The sequence below is a fragment of the Balaenoptera musculus genome, chromosome 11, assembly GCF_009873245.2.
Source record: "Balaenoptera musculus isolate JJ_BM4_2016_0621 chromosome 11, mBalMus1.pri.v3, whole genome shotgun sequence".
NCBI classification, from domain to species: domain Eukaryota; kingdom Metazoa; phylum Chordata; class Mammalia; order Artiodactyla; family Balaenopteridae; genus Balaenoptera; species Balaenoptera musculus.
In genome coordinates, this window is record NC_045795.1 from 99,003,851 (window position 1) to 99,020,511 (window position 16,661).

Consider the following 16,661-nt stretch of genomic DNA (forward strand, 5'->3'; position numbering starts at 1 on the left):
TACTTGTAAGTCAATATTAATAAGTGAGGTTGGTATTTTTCTTGTGAGGTTTTTTTGTTTCTTGTTAGGTATTTTTCTTGTTAGGTTACCTTGTTAACTATTTTGTCTTGTTAGGTTTTGAAAAATTAATTTGGTCACTCTGGTTTTTTTTCCTACTCAGAAACAGTTTATGTGACAAGAAACTTATTTCTTCCTTGAACATTTGAAAAAAAATGTATCTATAAAATTATCTAGCCTCAGAGCTTCTTGGGGAAGCAATTCTTTGATAAGTTTTCAGTCGTTTTCATTTTTAATTATTTTCCTATTTCTTAAGTCAACTGTTACCATTTATATACCATTTCAGACAAATACAGTAAGTTTCCCTTTGGCTTGCATTATTATCTACTTAGATTCTGGTAAAAAGCCTATCTCAGATATTAAAAAGCTGGATGAGTAGAACAGACCCTGTGTAGTGTGGGTTTTGTTGAAATGTGAGGGGCTTGTCTGCTCTCTTCACAGTGTGGTTCTCTGGCTTATATTAATGAGTAGAAGGATTTATAAACTAATGAATATAAACCAGTCTGTATTTAACTGACCAGATGGGGAACATGAAAGAACTATAATACTTGATATATACTGCCCCCAGGATGGATCTTGTTTCTGCCCTACTTATTATATTTTATGCCTGCAATCTGTACCTTCTATGGTACAATGCAGTTCTGAATGGATACAGAAAGGAGATACTGATTTTACAGGGGGAGGGGGTTTTGGGAAAGGTTATAGATTCTGTCTGCCTTTGAAAATCGCAGGAACTGGTCCAGTTTTCTGTTTGATCCAACTCTTAAGGCTACAAGCTAGGAATACATAGCAGTTTCCAGAAATCTTAACTTTATCTTGTCTCTTTCTTGCTGTCTATTTCTTAATGAATTCGTATGTATTTCAAAGAGAAATTGGAATGAGTGTCAAGAAAAGCTAGTATGACTTAATCTTACCCTGGAGTCAACATTATTTAATTTTTCAGATAGAGATTTTGCTCAAATTTTTCTTTATTAATACTCTTTCTGTTTGTTTTCACATATTTAAGCACTTTTTTGTTGACTTAAAGGTGAAAAAAGTCTAAATAGTAATCCATTATAAAGTTGTTTCTCATGTGCTACGCATGTTATATGTAATGGACAGGTTTGATGTGGGTACTCCTTCCATTTTTGACTAACAAATGAAAGAGTGTTTGTTTCACATGGAGAGTAAACTGCTGTGATACAGATGAGCAGTCAAAAAGCAAAGCAGACAGGTCTAAAACCCTGACAAGCTAGCTCTTTCTATAGAAGAATATGCCCCATTATGAAAACAAAATTGTTACCATATTGTTGATAGCGAGTTCATTAGGAGGTTTTCAGTTTCCAAACAGCAGTACTAAACAATGTGAGTGAAACGAAGAATCAAACAAAATACATTGGCTGTAGTTTATATTCTTTCAAAGTAGAAATAACAAAATGGGAAAACATTTTATATTCATGATCCACTATGTTACCCATGCATTGGGTAATAGAATAGGTTTTGCAAATTCCAAGTGGAAAGGTGCAGCATTAAAAAAGAAAAAAAGTTAGAATTTTGGGTAGGTTAGACTGTGCAGAATGTTGGGTCTGGATGTTGGGACTTTGAAGGCCCTGATGATAAGGCTTTGGCACTGGGTACTGTTTTGTCTTTACGGATTGTACAGCTATTCTAGGATCCCTGAGCCCTTTGTAAGAGCCAAGGATACACATCCTTAGACCTTTGGCACAGTTACTCAGATAATCTGCTCTCTGCATCTTCCTTTAAAAATCTGGTCCACGTGAAATGTGCTGTATCTACTGCCCCTAAATGGTTGTGATGCTTTTACCTTAGGCTTAACAGCCATATGCCCTCTAGAATGAGCTTATATTTTCATAAATGTAATCTTCGCTGTGTATAAATTTTATCAGTCATCTATCTCTTGACATTACTAACCCTTTTAAAATCTAGTTTTTCTTAAGTCTGCCCAACGTAGGTGTCTTTATTAATTTGACATAAAAGATGGATGAGACAAAGGACCTTGACTCATGATCAGTGACAGAACAGGAGAGTAGGCAAAATGAATCTAATCCATGTCTCTTTAGGAAGATTCTCCAGCCCTGAATGATTTACAAGTCAGTCTGTTGGTTGCTTCTAGAGAATACAAAGCATTCTAAGCTCAGGGAAAGCAAACAGTCATGATGAAATCCAACAGAAAAAATACATTCATTTGTGCTTGTGTATTTTGGTATCCTAGATTGTCTAAGAATTTTGAATATGTGTGTATATTAAAAATCTTTTTTCTTTTTAATTGTTCAGATTTGAAAGAAGCCAACTCTAAGCCACAGACATACAAGAAGGCCATTTCCTTAAGCAAGAGTTACCCTTTAACGGTAGGTAAACTCAGAATTTATTGTACTAACTTTGTATTTAGAAGAGTCTTTTTTAAAGAACATGCAAATGCTTCATAGTATTTTATTGTAAAATTTCTTAGAGAGCTTTTATTTTGACTATCAGAATACCTTCTACTGTATAATTTACCAGTCAGTGGAAGGAAAGCACAGTAACGTATTTGTCTAAGACAAAACGAAGATAGACAAAACAAAACAAACCTAGAGGTTGAGAAATAACACAAATCCTTAGAAATAAGTCTCAGTACAAGTACATTATATTAGGTACATGTGTTACTTGTAATTGAATTGAGGGAAAAATTAAAATATCTTTCCTGATTCTCTGTAGGCCATGCAACTATGATCCCAGGTCACAAAGGAGAAAGTAGCTTAATTTATCCAATGCCCATACCTATATATTTTATTTGGGGAATTAAAATCCAGTACTATAGTTATTTATTTTATTGTTCAAATTATTCCAGCTCCCAATGGCCAAAACTGGAATAATTTGATAAATATAAATAGTTTGATAAATATAAATATATATATATCAAATATATTTGATAAATATAAATAAAATTTTTTAAAGCTATAGCACTGGATTACAACCCCCAAAATAAAATATATATATACATGATTCCATACTGAAATAAATAAATGACTGAATGAATAAATTGAAGGAGGAGAACTTTTCCTTACAGAAGAATTTAAATTAGTAAATGTTAAAGGAATAAGGGAAATGGAAAATTGCCACCAGAGAACCTCAGCAGCAGTTACTGCTACAGGCAGGGCCCACTGATGAATACTCAAATTAGAAGGTGAAAGGAGGAGCAGAATATGGACAGAACCTCAAAGTATCTCCCTTTAAATATTTATTAATTACGAAGAGAAAAGTAGTAACTTTAAGCAGAAGAATCCTGGCAGACACCACTTTAACCAAGTGATCCAGGTTAACAGGTTAATATCTACAGTAATAAGACATATTGAGCTTATATACCCCCAAAAAGGGCATATCAGGTCTTCAGTATTCTTCCCTAAAATTCATAACGACAGTTGAATCATGAGAAAATGGTAGGCAAATCTAAATAGAGAGACATTCTACAAAATACCTCACCAGCATTCTTCAACAGCGTCAAGGGCATGGAAGACAAGAAAAATCTGGGGAACTATACATTAAATATGTGCACTTTTCTGTATGTCAACTATACCTCAATAAAGCCACTTAAAAAAAAAAAAAGGAAAAGAGAAGACTGCGGAACTGGAGGAAATAAGGAGCAGTGGCAACAAAATGCAATGTGGGATCCTGGATTGGGTCCTGGAACTGAGAAAGGGCATGAGTGGAAAAACTGGTGAAATCCAGATAAAGCCATTTATAGTAGTGTGCCAATTTTCATTTATTAGTTTTCCTCATTGGGCTGTGGTTGTAAAATGTTAACAGTAGGAAGCCCGGTGAAAGTGACGTGGGAATTGTCTGGAGTATCTTTGCAACTTTTCTGTAAACCTCAAATTATTTCAAGATGAAAAGTTCTTTTAAAGTTACATTGGAGTCACTCATGTTGCAACTAATCATTCTTGTTAGACTTTTACTGATTTTTAGAGTGAGTTTCTGTTTGTTTGCCAACCTTAGAACATTCTTCTCATCAAGGATACTCCTTGAGCTGTTTCTTAATCCTGTCCATACACAGAGCCATCCTCACCTCCACAGGTTTGCTCTCCACTTAGTTCTCCAGCCACTTACTTCCAGCCCCTAGAAAACCTGTGAGTGGGGAAAAAAAAACCCACAAGGCTCCGAGTCCTCACAAACCACCTCTGAGCAAAATTTTTAGTTGGTGACGGTCAGGGTGTGATTTCAGTGTTCAAACCAAGTCTTCAGATTTCATTAATGATCTCTTGGTCCACCAGTCTTCTTTACCCAGGACAACATTTGAACAAGCACTTAGAATTAGTAGCCTTGTATTTGAATGGTGAAGATGAGAGAAGATCATGCTGTTTTTAGGTAAAATGTCTGGGAATTCTGTGAATATAAGCAGTACTAAGGGAACTTTGATTCTTAAAGGAAATCAATAGCTGTATAAAGTTTGCTTTGAAAATCAGTTTAACTTTAAAAAAAAAACAGATAACTCAAAAGACCAAACTCTTGAAAGACCAAGTAAGGGGCAAGTATGTACTCTGGCGTCTGGAAATGAGTGTTTGGTCTGAATTCAAGCGTTTGGGCATGAAAAACAAAATGCTAAGTATTAAGAGTTCTTCCCTGAAGGGTTTTTGCCGGCAACTCTCTTATGTGTTCAACCAATTTTGGAAACTACACTAGTTCACACACTTCAGGCGAAACAAGAAAAAACAGAAGTGGCATCTAAAATAGTCAAATTCATAGAGACAGCAAGTAGGGTGGTGGTGACCAGGAGCTGGGAGGAGCGGGGGATGGGGAGTTAGTGTTTCAAGGGAACGTAGTTTCCGTTTGGGCAGATGAAAAAGTTCTGGATGGTAGTGATGGGTGCACAGCAGTCTGAATGTACTTAATGCCACAGAACTGTACATTTTTAAATGCTTAAGATGGTCAATTTTTATGTAATGTATCTTTTACCACAATTTTAAGAAATGAAAAAGAAATAGAAGTCTTCAGCAGTTCCACTCCACTTCTTTCCAGGGTGCCCAGCTATGAGGAGAATCTCTGCTTGGGGGGCATTTCTCCTTAGGAGGAATCTTTTTTAAAAATCTAGAGATGATTTCCTGGACATCATTTACCAACCGGCAGTTTAAATGGCCCCTATATCATAAATTGTGCAAGTAGAAAGGAACCTGGTACACAGGAAACAGTAGAGCTGGGTGGTTGGGAGAGTTGCTTGTGGGTTAATTTATAACTAAGACAAATGAATCTATAAAAAGAAGAAAAGCCCCATAAGAAATATGTTAACTGATGGTAAGGGAGAAAAAAAGGGTTTAGATAAAAGATATCTGAACTTGTTTGGTCCCAATGATTTTATGGCTGAGGAATTCAATTATAGGTGTACTGGGTGGAGCAAATCACAATTCTGTGAATTGCTAATAGGACACGACGATCTTTATCGTTTTCTGTATGTGCTCGCATGCAGAGTTCAGGCCTGCCCTCTGTAAATAAACTCTCTGCCTAGCTATGCTGCTGTGTATGAATTCAGAGCTGCAGGACTGGAACATAGATAGGGTTCTAAACTCTTAAAGGTGGGGAGGTGGTACAAACAGAAATAAGATTAGGAACCAGGACAGATAAATGACTTTGGCTTTTGAATTTGGGCCCTTGGGTTTGTTTCATTTTACATTCAATTCCTTTAAGACGTTTTTGTTACTGAAAAGCTGTGAAAATATCTTTTAAAATAAAAAGACCACACTTAATCACACATAAACTACTATTCTAACTTCTGTATAGTTTCTTTCAGTTCTGGTTGACCTGTATACATTTTTTAATTACTAACGGTTAAGGTATATGTATCATTTCTGCTTCTTTCGCTGTTAGATTACATGTCTTTCTTCCTTTTTACCTGGCTTTCAGATGTCATAATGGCAACACGGTAGTCCATATTAGTGATATCACAGAATTTACTAAGCCAGTTTTCAGGTGGCTTCTAATTTTTTATTATTATACAATTACTGTTTATTATTACAGTTACATATAGTGAATATCTTCATGCACATATTTCACTTTTTAAAAAATCATTTTCTTCAGATAAATTGCTCTAAGAGGAGTTTCTATGTTAAAGGGTTTGAGCAACTATATTGCTCCTGCATTATTCATTTTTATGACATTTCACATTGCTCTGAGGATATATTAGTAGCAAAATGAACAAAAACATATTTCCAAAGCATATGTTTAAATGATTTCTGTTCATTTAAATCTATTATCATTTGGCTCTGGCTCTGTGTGTTTGACAGCGGAATGAGGGTGGAGAGTGAGGAGTTTTCACCAGTTGTTTAGAGATTAGCATAATATGGGGTTTGGGGTAGTTTTTGGTTTTTTGGATTGTGATGGGGGTGTTGTTTATGTTTTGGGTTAGGATAAAACTAACTTGGTTGCAGTGAAATTGCAGATGATTTCTTGAGGCTATACCAAATTTAAATCTAATTTAAAACCTGTGCTGCAGGTCCCTATGGCCTTTAAGTCTGCATGTTGCTAGTTGTTATAAAGGAATGATTACTTGCAAAAATGAAGGTTTAACAAAGTAGCACATCCAGAGAGAAGGATACAAATCAATTTTGTTAAAGGATTTATTTCAATCAAATATTTTTAATTTGTGGTTTAAATATTTGAGGTGACTAGTAATTTTAGAATAAAGATACAATGATAAGAGAAAATTTTAAAATGCAAAATCATATGGTTAAAGTGTACAATGAATAGAAAAAAGATTATGGGTGTTTGTTTTTCCTTTTTATTCTGAACGTTCATTTGGGAGTTAAGTGTTATAGTTAATGACATGAAATAGAGATTACAGCTTTTAACTACAATGCAGTGTATTGTATTTTTTAATATCAAATAAGCAACGTAATAACAACAATAAAGAACATTTTAAATGAAAAATTATCTATAATCTTAACATCCTTATTGAAACTATTTTAATTTCTACAAGTTGCCTTCCAGTTCTTAATACATATGCATAGATTTTTAAATATGTGTATGTGGTATTTGAGAAAGTAAATACACTGCCATCCCTGACCCTCACTGTCTATAAAACTAAGGGATTGTGATAAATGATTTCTAAATTATCTTTTCATTCAAAAACAATATTTTAAAACCTAGCTGTGTCTAAACTGTATAATAAATATCTTCTGGAAAAACATGTAAGTTGATCACAATGAGTACTATATTTACTTAAAAACATGAGTCACTGTTATAAAATGTAGAGGGTTAATTCCTAAAAATTAAGCTTAAAAGAACTTCTATGATATCAACAGTTTGTTAAACTGAAGAATGCATGGTGGGGGAGGGGTTTGATTATTTGAGACTCTTGAGTAATAATTTCAATAAAGCAGTGTTTGTTCTCAAGTAGTAATTTTAATAAAACCTACTGTACAAACGTCTGATAGAAGAGGATACTAAAAATTACTTTTGGCGATTACTTGATTTTCTTTTATAACCGCACTTTCATTCTCATAAGAGAAAAAAATTTTTTAATATTTTTCTAATTTCTTAATTTTAATGTTTTCATGAACTAACAGTGTGTAAAATTATTGATTTTGGCAGGAAAAATGTACATCTTCCTATTCTCTCCTTCGATGATTTTGTTTACCTTTTTTAAAAAAATTGCCAATAATGAGCTCTGCAGTCCTAGCTGTAGTATGCTTAATTCTTTGGATACTCCCAGTAACTCGTATGTTACCAATAATGTTCATAAATTCTGCCATAGTATCATATAGTAAGAGCTCAAACATTGGAGGCCACTAGTATTCCATGGACCATAATGTGAAGCAACTGTGATCTCTGTGTTATTCTAGTTGTTGTTTTGATTTTTTTTTCTTCACACTTATGAACTCCTTGTCCTTCAGTCCAGATCCTGTGATCTGAAATCATTTAAATTATTAAAACCTTGATATTTTTAAACTTTTATACTCCCAGTAGACAGGACATAGGAAATTTAGTGACGTAAACATCTTTAATAATCTTTAAAAGTCATAAGACTTGGTAGCTGGGACAAACAATTAGGTATAAATTTCAGGGAAATACCGTAATGGCATGACTTGTTTTCTTTTGTTAGCAAGCCACTTGGCTTTCCTCTCAAACTCAAGGAATAAGTCGTGTGGCCCCCTTTTATGATTTCAGTTTCATCTGCATCACAGAAATATATGTTTCCCTGAGTTTACTCACTATAATTTGTGATTGCTATTTTTCTTATCTGCGAAGGAAGTACAACAGTTCCCACTGGGGAAATACCATGTTAAGTTGATCCTAAAATAAGAAATCTAAGGGAAAGGTCACATCCTAATAACTTGTGCAAATCTAAATTCCCATGGAGCTTTAAAATTATTTTGTAGCAGTAGAGTATTAACAATGTGTTGTTGAACTTCTTCCAGATAGCGTCATAAAATTGAGAGCACTTTTGTGTACAGAAATAACCACTGAAGAATAAGTACAATTGACAAGACCTAATTTTTTTTAGTAATCCATTTTGAATATCCAGAGAAATCTAGCATGAATAATAAACCACAAAATGCTTTTTGTTACTTTCACTGAAAATATAAGGAGTATTATTTAGGAAGTATTATAATAATTATATACAAACAGAGAAAGTGATTTTACCAGCCCTGACCTCCCGTTATACTTTGGAAGAACCCTAAGTATGTAATTCTGGAGAGAGTTGCTGCTTCCAGGACACCTGAAAGTTGACACCTGAACATCAGGACACCTGGGTTGTAGTCTGTCCTTTTCTGTTAATTGCCAATCGCTTAAATATTCTGGACCTCAATTTCCTTACCTGTTAAGATATTGATTGTGAGGATCAAGTAAGATTAAATATATACAGTGCTTAGAAAATTTTTACAGCACTATATATCTTTAAGATATTACTATAATCATTGCCTTTAGTTTTCATCTTTTCCAAATGAGGAAATAAAATGCTTATCTGTGTGATATGGCATATGTTCAAAGAATCTCTGCAACTCTTCAATATCTCTGTAATATCTTTGTTCAGGAAAGGCATTAAGCTCTTTCATTGTGCTAATTCATTTTTAAAATTTTATTTTATGCACCTACATGAAAAGGGTGAAATGTAACAGATCTGTACCCTACCCCGCATTCACCAGAAAAAGTGCTTATTGGAAGCAGTCCCACAAAGTAGACTAACTTCCTTTAAGTTCACATCCTTTTAAGAGCTGGGATGAGTGGTGGCTGGAATTTGATGAGGTGACTTGACTTTCATCCTAAGTGATGAGTGAAAGTTAACAATGTTGCCAACTTGTGTTCTCAATATGTGGAGTAACTATTCTCATCCTTTAATCCATCAGACTTTGGAATAATAGTAATAGCAACAGCAAGTAAGAGTCCAAGGAGAATAAATTCTTTGAACACTTCTGCTCCCTGCTGTAGCGGGGAACAAAATCTTTATGTGTGAACCTACTGATTGCTGCTATTATAAATTTGTTTTTCCAACTTTTTAATTTCCATCGATGTTGTCTTAGTTCAGATTTTCCTTATTCCTCACCTGAGTTATTGCAAATTGTCTCTCCGACTCAATGCACCATTTCCATTTCATCCTCCAAGTAGACAGAGTTCTTTCTCAAACACTGTGTTTGCATTTCACCCCCCTTCCTGGGAGCATTACAGACTTCGTGGTCTACCTCAACCTACCCCGTCAGACTCATTGCCTCCATTTGCATCATGGATATTAGGGCTCGGCCACTCCAGATGGCTCATCAGTGTTTCTGTCACAGCACTGGATTCGTGCCTGGAATGTACCAATTATCGTATTGGGTTATCGTTGGTTTTGTAGTTAGTTTTATGGAGTGAGCTTTTTTTTTTTTTTTTTTTAATAATCTCTTAATTTAGTCTTATTTTTTTAATATAAATTTATTTATTTTATTTATTTATTTTTGGCTGTGTTGGGTCTTCGTTGCTGTGCGTGGCATTTCTCTAGTTGTGGTGAGCGGGGGCTACTCTTTGTGGTGCGTGGGCTTCTCATTGCGGTGGCTCCTCTTTGTTGCGGAACACGGGCTCTAGGCATGCGGGCTTCAGTAGTTGTGGCACGCGGGCTCAGTAGTTGTGGCTCTTGGGCTCTAGAGCGCAGGCTCAGTACTTGTGGAGCACGGGCTTAGTTGCTCCGCGGCATGTGGAATCTTCCCGGACCAGGGCTCAAACCCGTGTCCCCTGCATTGGCAGGCGGATTCTTAACCACTGTGCCACCAAGGAAGTCCCTGGAGTGAGCTTCTTGAAGACAGAGACTATCTTCTGGGTGTCCCTAGCACTTAAAACGGTTCCTAGCAAGGAATATGCAAGTGTTACAATTATAATGTAATTAAAATTAAATGATTAAGATATACTTTTATGTCTGCTAATTAAGCATAATACTATTAGCATTCTTGCCTGAATGTTATTTTTAAATTTACCAATGAGAGATGCAAAACATGATGCAAAATTGAATTAAGAAAATTCTGTGATATAATATGTATTTTACAATTTTGCAGATTTAACTTCTGCATAGGTGGGGGCTGCCGCTGCTTCTCCTCTCCGTCCTCCCCCTCCTCCTCCTCCTCCTCCTCCTCCTCCTTCTTCTTCAACTCCTCCTCCTCCTTTCATTTTTTAATTTTTTTGCAGATGTTGAAAATGAGTCCATAAAAGCACATAGATACCTTATCAGCTACTTTTTGCCTGTATAATTCAGGGATGAGGAATGTTCAGCTCACAGACTTGTTATGACCTTTCAATCTTCTATAGCATTTGAAGCAGGGCTGCTAAGTCAGGTAAAGGGCTACAACAGTTATTCGTACGGAGGTTTTATTGTTGTTGCTGTTCCTATTTGTATATGTTGTTTATTAAACAAGTATTTCCAAGCTACTTTTCTGTATCCAGCCCTGTTCTAGACAAAGTGGAATTAGGCCATTCCTCCCTCACAGTCTCGTTTCAAGGGCAATACCAACACAGACCACATGAAAGAATTAAATCACAGAGCTGGGTGATGTGTGTTTGAGGGAAAACATATAGTGCAAGTTCATAGAAGACAACACATCTGCAGAGCTGGAATAGTCACTGGTTGTTTCACGAAGTGCTTGCACCTGAGCTGAACGCCGAAAGTGTGGATGCGGAAACATGAGAAGGAAGAGCTGGAAATTTTAAACATGAGGAGCATCATGGGGCAGGAATTTCAGGATGTCGGGGGCACATTGTACTCTAGAATCAGTGGGAGGTTCACGTAAGAGGGGAAAACGGCTGAGCTTGGCAGGATACAAAGGCTAGAGGGAGGAACTTGGGACTTTGTCTAGGAGGCATTGGGGAACTTGAAGATTTGGGGAGAGGGAAGTGGTGTGACAGAAGCTCCGTTTGGAAGGGACAAGTGAAAGAGATATTTTGATAATGTAAGATTTGGTGAGTGAATAAAAAAGAGGATGAAAGAAAAGAGTCAAAAATGAACTCTGGGCTGATGTATAGAGAGGTAGAAGAAATATGGGAGAGGGACTCTGTTTGGGGGAAGAAAGATGAGGTTGATTTCAGACTTGCTGAATTTGAAGTGAAGGTGGAGTATCTCAGTAAGCCCTAGAGAGAGGTGAAGATTCGGGACTGAACCCGTTTCGGAGGCCAGAACGAGACACGTTATTTTGGGTGTCATGAGCGTAGAGTGGAGAATGCTTCTCAAGAAGCAACACGCCGGTCAAGTTTAAAAGGGGAAGATGAGAGTGGCAAGAGTAGACAGGGTCATCACTGCCAAGCAAGGAGAGCTTGAAGAAGAGGAAAAGAACACAACCCTTAGTGCCTCCTATGGACCTGGCATTGTGTGAGCAACTTCAGGTATACAATCTTATTTCATCCTCATAGCAACCCTGTCACATAGGAATTATGATTACCCTCATTTTACAGATGAATAAAGTGAAGTTTAGCAGGTGAAATAACGTGTCTAAGGGCATACTGCCAGTGCCAGGAGGAATATAATTTAAACTGAGATCCTTCTGACTCCCAAGCTCACATATTTTTTTTTTACTGAAATATTGTAAAATGACAGTGAACTGTCAAGAAGACTTGAAAAAAAAGGAGTAATGCCATTAACAGCTGCAAGGAGGAGATCATTGTTTAAGATTATAGCTTAAGTACAGTGGGAGGAATGGGTATTTGGGGAGGTTAGAAGGTAATAGGTGGTATATGAATGGAGGGAGCGATTTTAGGCCACTGAGGACTGGGGCAGCCAATAGGACAGCTCTCCTAGAAAAGCTGAATCAAGGAAGGGAGGGAAGAGTGCAAATCAGTGGAGAAGGAGGAGGTAGTACAGGGCTGAGGGCTCAGAAAAGACATTAAGAAGAGGCAGACCCTGTGAGAAAAGACTGCTTCCACTAAGTTTGGAGGTTAGTGTCACAGTGGAGACCAGAGGGAGGGTAAAGGAAAAAGGTATCAGATAAAGATTTTTTTTTTTAAATTTCCTTATTTTTTCCTATTTATTTATTTAATTTTTTGGCCGTGCCACACGGTATGTGGGATCTTAGTTCTCCCATCAGGGATCAGGGATCGAACCCAGGCCCCCTGAGTTGGGAGTGCGGAGTCTTAACCACTGGGCCACCAGGGAAGTCCCCTATTTAGTTATTTATTTATTAAAGAATTTTTTTTTAATTTAATTTATTTAATTTATTTATTTTTGGCTGTGTTGGGTCTTCGTTGCTGCGCGCGGGCTTTCTCCACATGCAGCGAGCGGGGGCTACTTTTCATTGCTGTGCATGAGCTTCTCACTGCCGTGGCTTCTCTTGTTGCGGAGCATGGGCTCTAAGCGCGCGGGCTTCAGTAGTTTGTGGCACGCAGGCTCAGTAGTTGTGGCTCACGGGCTCTAGAGCGCAGGCTCAGTAGTTGTGGCGCACGGGCTTAGTTGCTCCGTGGCATGTGGGATCTTCCCGGACCAGGGCTCAAAGCTGTGTCCCCTGCATTGGCAGGCGGATTCTTAACCACTGTGCCACCAGGGAAGCCCAGTTATTTATTTTTAATTGAAGTGTAGTTGATTTACAATGTTGTATTGGTTTCAGGTGTACAGCAAAGTGATTCAGTTATACATAAATATATTCCTTTTCAGATTCTTTTCCCTTATAGGTTATTACAAAATACTGAGTATAGTTCCCTGTGCTATACAGTGGGTCCTTGTTGGTTATCTGTTTTTTATAAAGTAGTGTGTATATGTTAATCCCAAACTCCTAATTTATCCCTCCCCACCCCCGCCTTTCCCCTTTGGTAACCATAAGTTTGTTTTCTAAAACATAGATTTTTTTAAAGCACTAGTTGTAATGATACCTCCAAAGTTATAACTTACTTGGAAAAAAGCACATAAAAATAGACATGGTGGATGCGTGACCTTAATCAATCACTTCCCCTCTTCTGGCCTCAGTTTTCCTGGACGTTGACAGATTAGGATAGAGAAGACAAATGGGTCTCTAAGGACCCTTCCAATACTTAATTTTCTAAGCATTGTGGAATGCGACAGCCTTGATCTGTTCACAGAGAGGGCAATCATATAGCTTTATATATCAAAGGAACTTGTAGGAATAACTAAAATTAGAGATACAAAGGAAATGTTTAGAAATTTAAGTCCTCAATTCAAAATTTCTGCCTGTATCCCTTTTCCCCCTTATTAAAAGTTATTAGAATGTCAGTGTGTTATTAACTGTAAACTCTTGAAGGCAAGGACCTCTATCCTGTTCTCTGATATGTCCTCAGCATCGAGCATAATGCTTGATACATAATAACAATTCAATAAATACATATTAAATGAATGAAAGTTGAATTACAAAATAAAGTGTTGCCACTAAATAGGCTTCCTGTGCTTTTTCTCCCCTTTGGTCTCCCTTCTCCTCCATGACAATTCAGGCGTGTGTTAATTATGTCAAGATAGTCACTTTTCAATGTATCTGTATCATTTTAATTGTTTTTTTCATTTGGTTACTATGTTGGTTTTTTGTAGAAAGGGAACTATACTTGGTGAATTGACTGACAGTTAATGGAAGTCAGCGTTTTTCAAAATGATCTTTTGTAGAAACTTACAGATTAATTAGTAATCTAGTTTCCCATCTTTTGTCAGTTTAAATTTTACCAAGAATATTGCCTTCATTAAAAGGAATCGTGTTCTATATTATGGAGGGAAAATGATTTAAAGAAAAACAGAAATCTATTCCTGAACAAATTTAGTGATGCTGGTGTAAGAAAAAAAAAAAGCCACAAGAAATCATCCCAAATTAGCAATGCTTCCCATCTTAAACACATGATTTCAGTTGTCCATAGCTAGCTAAAGGTTACAAAATGTCACCATAATACCCTTTACTTCCTTATGAGTTCTTGCTTTCCCCCCCCCACTCCCAAATATGGTAGATGGAGTTGTAAAAACCCTGAAGTATGACAATATAGTTTATTACACTTTTAGCTAGAAGTATTCTGCCAAAATGAGCTGAGAAATAGAAGAAATGGATTTAAATTTACAGCAGTCCAGTGAGACAGAATATACTTTTTCCAGACCACTCAACCAGCAAGCCAGTTTGTAACTTTAATGCTTCGTACATTGGAAAAGTTGCAGTTGTAACAAAATCAACAGAAATATCTCTGGCTAATGTACTTCAATGCGAAGATTGACTGCAGGAATATTTTTCCAAATGCATACTTTTATAGACTTTATACTACTTTCCAGAATATTATCAGTTTTACTTAGTACTACTTTGGGAATTACTGATTCTTATCTCTCTGGTAGGAATTAAAACCAGAGCTGACATTTCACTGTTAGCAGACTCTGTCTTCAGCGATCTGGTGACCTGAAGATATCTGACTCTCTTTTATTACCAAGCTTCAAGTCTGCAGATTGTCATTGGTCTTCCCTTTCCCTGAGATAGAGATTAAGACTATTTGTTTACATGGGATACATGAAAATGCTGACTTTAATAAATGGCTGTTTGATTCTTGGATAGAAACTGAAATATTGGGCAAGATAACCAAGTATCCAAAAATTGAATGATCAGTGGAAGCTTTACAGTTATCTTGGGTTTTGAGTCAAGATAGTAAGTAGCATAGCTTATAGAATCAGCCATCCTATGAAAACATGAACATGAAGGAAGATTGATTTTTATTTCTCCTTAAAAGTTTGTTCAGTTTTAAGTATTTGCTTATTTTTTTCAAAATATGCACTCTCACCATATTATTTTGAGTGACCAATTTACTGTGGTATACGAACAAGTTGTGTTGAAAGAGGTTCTCTTGTAATTTGAAATATGAGAGGTAGAGTGAAAAGAATCAAGTGGTAAAAGAGAAGGAAACTGGATGTTTTAACCCAATTTGCTTCTTCCTCTTTGGACTGCTGTTGATTTTATTTTAGCCGTTCTGTTTGCCTGAGCATAGGCAGTGTCACCACTCCTGTTACAATCTTCTGTACTTAGAGAGTTAGAACCCCACCTATAAATCAGTAGACTGAGTGGAATCTTGGCAGATGAGGTCTCCGTCAGGAAACAAGCATTTTGTTTATATTTAGGCGATTCGAGAACCTGGCCTCTGGGCATTCAGTAAGAAGTCAGGGAAGGGAAGCCACGAAGAACAGAATATTTATTATGAATAGGTGTCACCTTTCTGCTCTCAGGGGTTTAATTCCAAACAGCCTGAGAAAAACTAAAGATACTTCTCTTTCTACTTACTTGGCAAGTTTTTTAAGAGAGTGAGCAGCCCAAATCAAAAGAGAAGGAGGACCACAGCAGAGCATGTAAGATGGCAGCTGGCATGCATGCTTTTTTGGCTCTGTTGAGTAAGGTCTCAGACCCAAAGTCTGAAGAGGTAGTAAGAGGTCATTGTTCACAGTACAGTTGACTTACATTTGGGAAAGTCCTTTGAAACATATATTCATGTCATAAAAGAGGTGTTAAAATCCCAGTATCTTTCAGCCAAGAATGGCACTTGCTTCCATCAGAATCACTCATCAAGTTAAAAAACAAAGCAAACAAACTGAACAAATAAAAATAATTCTTTAGCATCTAAATAGCACTGGCAAAGCTCTGTTGTTTCTTGCAAAACACTGTAAGGTAAAAATAGGAATAAATAGTATTATTTTCTGCTCTTAGAACCTACAGGGGAGAACAATTGTGCTCTAACCTTTCTCTCCTGGATTCTGATAGCCACTTAATCATCTATTATCACCTCTGCTAGAAGGGGATAAAAAGGGTAATAGGAAATCAGCATATTTAGATTTATAGTTCAACTTTTTTCAGTTATCCTTGAAGCCTTTAACATTCATCGCTAAGGATGATTAATAATTAACTTGAGCCATAGAATTAAAGTTTGTACTACTTGATAGGTATAAACCAGTTACGGAGAGCTCCATAATTCCAAAAGAAGCAGGTAGAGTAGGGGATTAATCATACACTTCTTACTGATAGTTCTTGAGGTCCTTGACTGTAGAACAAGTTTTCCTATTAAAACAATATGTTGTATATTTCATATCTCTATTAGATCATTAACAGTTTAGCAATTTAGATGTCCACTCAGTAAATGACAAGCTGCCCATCTTCTTTCACTTTTTATTTATCATGGTAAATATATATGTAACAAAATTTTGACATTTTAACCAATCTTTTTTTTTTAACATC

The 16,661-nt window shown here is 36.4% G+C and overlaps 1 protein-coding gene across 1 annotated transcript in view; it reads left to right on the top strand.

The window, feature by feature from the left end:
* Positions 1 to 16,661, top strand: part of PPARG (peroxisome proliferator activated receptor gamma) — a 128,251-nt gene that overhangs the window by 21,773 nt on the left and 89,817 nt on the right. The window contains exon 2 of the mRNA XM_036869003.1: positions 2,332 to 2,405. The gene's annotated coding sequence lies outside the window, so the exon portion shown is untranslated. The remainder of the gene's footprint in view (positions 1 to 2,331; positions 2,406 to 16,661) is intronic.